Below are 4,039 nucleotides of genomic sequence, written 5' to 3' on the forward strand. Positions count from 1 at the left end.
TTATGTACATAAATACACAGTGGCTCGCTGTGCCATCCGTGAATGCAGGAGAGTGAGAGAGAGAAGGGGAGGGAAAGAAGGGAGAGAGGAAAGGAGAGGGAGGGAGGAGGGAGGAAGGGAAGGGGGGAAGGAGGGAAGGGAGGAAAAAAAAAAGGGCTCAGCTCGAAACTGCTGCCAGTTTTCAGCAGCGTGCACGGCGGCAGCCCCTCCGCCGGGCTGCGCGCACCCTCCGCCCGCGGCAGAGCCGCCGCTGCCGGCGCTGACAGGCGGGGAGGCTCCGGCGGCCGGACCCCTCCCCAGCCCGCCGAGCGGCCCCGCGAGGAGCAGAACTGACGCTTCCCAGGCAGCGTGMGGAGAACTGAAAGAAAAACGAGGACAGGCGAAAGGCAAGGTAAGGGGGCCGCGGCAGCGCGGCTCTGCGCGGCCCAGGGGTGGCCCTGCCCGCACGGAGCTGCGGGTCCCGCTGCGGGAGCGCTTCGCCCGGGGCAGTTTTCCCCAGGGACAAATCTGTCAGGGTTTGTAAAGAACGAAAAAATGTCCCTAGCGCGGCCATACCCCCCGGGCTGCCGCCTCCCAGCCGGCCGAGCTGAGCCCGGTGCGGCGCCCGCCGGCCCGGGGGCATCGCGGGGCTCCCCCGGCTCTGCCCGGCGGCGGGGCGCTCCCCGCACCGCATCCCGCGGGGAGCGGGACCGTCGGGCCTTGGTTGGATCTGAGACTGGTTGTTTTGTTTTGTTTTTTTTTTTCCCCTTTCCCATTGTCACCGGGGTGATTATTTWAATCTCCATCTTGGAAAGTTGCATTTCACCCAGGGCGGCCAGGCAGAGATTTCCCGGAGACAGGGTGTGCAGAGCCCTGCGTCCCCTCCCCGCAGCTACATCCTATCTCCTCTCTCCTTTTGTTGGCAGATTTGGGCATTAGGAAAAAAAAAAAGAAGAAAAAAAAAAAAAGATGCGAGGGTTTGTTCTGCCCCGAAAGCCGGCAGGGCCCGGCCCCGCTCTCTCTGCACCTGCCTGCCGGGGAGTCCTCCCGTCCCAGTCCCGTGCGGCAGCTTTACGGGGCTTTGCATGATTTAAAATTACCCAGGCACATCGGGGACACGGCCGGTCCTCTCTGCAGGCTCTTTCACCCCCTCGCCTTTTTTTTTTTTTTTTTTTTTTTTTTTTTTTTTTTTTTTTTTTTTTTTTTTTCTGTTGTTGTATGTGCAAAGTTCCCCTCTTTATCCTCCTTTTGCTTTGGGGTGCTCAGGCTGGAAGGCAAGAAAAAAATATATTAAAAAAATAGAAGCGTCCAGGAGTGGAGCCTGCCTGGATTTGAGGTGATTTCAATAAGAAAAGCGATTTCACTAAGAGCGTGCGAGTTTCAGTCGAGGCGATTGTTCATTCCCGGCGTACGGAGCATCTTTATTAAATGCAATTATTTTTTCCTCGGAAGTCTRAGCACCGGCCTGGCTCACCCCGCGGTTCGCAGGGACAGGCGGCCGCGGGCAGTGCCGTTGCAGGACSTGAGGCGAGTCCCGCTCCCCGTGCCGGGTCGGACCCTCCCCAGCAAAGTTTTGCCTGAGGAGAAACAAACCAAACCTGCGGGATCGGCCTCTTTCCTCCCTCCTGCAACAGCTGCTCCCGAAATAACCTTGAAACAAAATAAATTTAAAAACAAAAAAMCAAAAAATAATTTWAAAAAAGAGTAAAATTCAAGAGAGATCCTGCAAACGAAATATTTCCTGGCAGCGCCCGAAAAAGAGAGTTATACCGTTTTCTAGACAAAGCTGTGCGTGTGCAACCCCCGTTCCTCACGCATGCATTTCTCTTTGGGAACTTGCACGAAAGGCGGTTTTGTGGGCAGGCTGGGGTCTACTTGAGGCTTTTCTTCCCCTTTATTTTGCAGCCGAGCGAGCCGGGGGGCTGCGGGGGCGGTGGGCAACATGCAAATTGCGCATAAAGCACAGGTGAAGACATGTGCGGGAGCGTGTCGGGAGCGAGACTGGGACCGAGGGTTCCCACGGTGGGGCACATACCCCGCAGAAATCCTCTGCGGGATGGGGGATAGCGTATTAACAAAAACAAGCGAAAAATTAAATTTCCCGTGATTTATTCCCCTAGYCGTATCTTTGTCGCCTTGGTTTTTTTTTCTTTTTGTTTTTCTTTGATGCAGTTTAAGTACGGGTCTTGTGGTTACGAGGTAACTGTGTCACTTTATAACCCTATCAGGAGCCATTAATGCGTGTTAGTAACGCAGGACAGGGGACCGGGGGAGAATAAAAGCAAAACGGAGATAAAACCAGAGGGACGAAAACACCGGGGGAAAAAAAAAAATTCAAAAAGCACAAAGAAAGAAATTTCCCTCCCCAAAAAATCGCATCTAAGGAAATACAGCCGAGGCGGATGGGGGGCTGCTCGCAGGGACAGGCGGTCCGGGGCTCCTACCTGCGGGCGGGTGGGAGCCGCTGGCAGAGCCTGCCGGTCCCCAACCTGCGGCGGGGCGGGGGACCGGGGCGGGACGCCCACAGCAGGCCCTCCCAGCCCCCTCCCTGCCGGCGAGCAGCCGCCTTCCCCGGCCCGCCCCGGGGCTCGCACATCGCCGCAGCCACCGGGAGCTCCGCGGCCCCGTGCGGGGCTGGGCACTGCGCACTTCTCTCCCTCTTTTTCTTTCTTTTCACGGAGTTTTCCTGCCCTCCCCGCTTGTGGCTGCGGGTTGCACCTCGGGGGCGCAGCGAGGCGATGCCGCAGGGGAGGTCTCGACCCCCCGGTCTCCGTTCACCGGGGGAGTTGGCCCTCGGGGGGCCGCCGGGAGCACCCCAGGAAGGGTGTCTGGAGGAACGTGCMTTGGGGTCTGCGGATCCCACCCCCGTTTTCCTCAGGTACAATTTTTCCCAGATCCAGACACCCAGAATGAGGGGGGAAATAAAGAGGACATGTAAATAAATGGTTCGTGTGCGGCGCCGGGGTATTTGTTTTCTGCCTTCGCCTCTGCCCGAGAATAGGTGTCAACTCCATCACATGGCACTACTAACTGTTGCTAAAACATGTTGTCGTCTCCCCCCTCCCTTAACGATATGACATCACTTGTCAATCAAATCAAAATAACCAGTTGTGTTTCCAGATCTGGGARAGCTCCCTTATTGAAAGAGAAAAATAAATTGCAACAGCAATAACAAAATAAAGTTAATAAAACGGAGCTCGTAGTGCCCSAGGGAAAAAGCGGGGAAAGAAGGTAAACGGGGGTTGGCAGGCGCGGGGTGAAGAAGTGGGGCCCGGCCGGACCCTCTCCCGGGAGGCTTGGCAGAAAATTGAGGGAAGAGCTGCTTAACCAGCCGTGTGAGCGGCGGGCTGCGGAGCGGAGCTAAGCCGCTCGCCTCCAGCAGCCAGCGCGGTTCGCTGCTGCTCCCGGTGGGTGAATTAATTCAATTAAAAACCTCAGCCGTGCCGCCGGGGCGTTCGGCGGCCGAGACCGGAGTCGGCAGCCGGTTCGCCAAAACCAGGCAGAGAGGATGGGACACGTCGGGAATTTAAAAAAAAAAATTAAATCAAATAAAATTATAAAATAGAACAAAATAAACCAATATGTCGCGAGCCGGCCGGCTAGGAAATCTCCCAGCTCAGCCGGTCTCTCAGCAGAAATCCTTCATCCTTGCTGGAGGGGTCATTTATTTTACAAAGGGTTTTGATGGGAGGGGTTGCAGAAGGCGAGAGGTGGGTGCGAGGAGAGGCGCCGGCCGCAGCCAGCACCCGGCGGCGGGGAGGTGGCAGCCGGACCCCCGGCCCGGAGGTGGAGCGGGCGCCGGGGGGCCGGTCCCGAGGCGGCGCGGCCGGAGCCACCGCCGCCGCCCGCTCGCCCCTTTTGTTTTTCTTCGCCTGCCGGGCCTCGGGTAACCCGAGACGGGGGCTTCAGGGAGCCCTGGCCGGGCAGCGCCGGGGTCTGCCTCGCCATAAATCAAGCCGCCTGATTAATCTTTACAATTTGTCTTTTAAAACAAACACCAACGAATTATCAGCTCGTTAACTGCGATTTTATCACCTGCCTAAAACAAACAGCCCACCCC

At 57.1% G+C, this 4,039-nt stretch overlaps 1 protein-coding gene across 1 annotated transcript in view; it reads left to right on the top strand.

Annotated features, from left to right (window-relative positions):
* The first annotated feature begins 220 nt into the window (after window positions 1–220).
* The window catches only part of GATA2 (GATA binding protein 2), a 17,885-nt gene continuing 14,066 nt past the window's right edge, over window positions 221–4,039 (top strand). The window contains exon 1 of the mRNA XM_057390239.1: window positions 221–391. The gene's annotated coding sequence lies outside the window, so the exon portion shown is untranslated. The remainder of the gene's footprint in view (window positions 392–4,039) is intronic.

The sequence above is a fragment of the Malurus melanocephalus genome, unplaced genomic scaffold, assembly GCF_030028575.1.
Source record: "Malurus melanocephalus ecotype Western Australia unplaced genomic scaffold, MMel_1.1 scaffold_24, whole genome shotgun sequence".
Taxonomy (NCBI): domain Eukaryota; kingdom Metazoa; phylum Chordata; class Aves; order Passeriformes; family Maluridae; genus Malurus; species Malurus melanocephalus.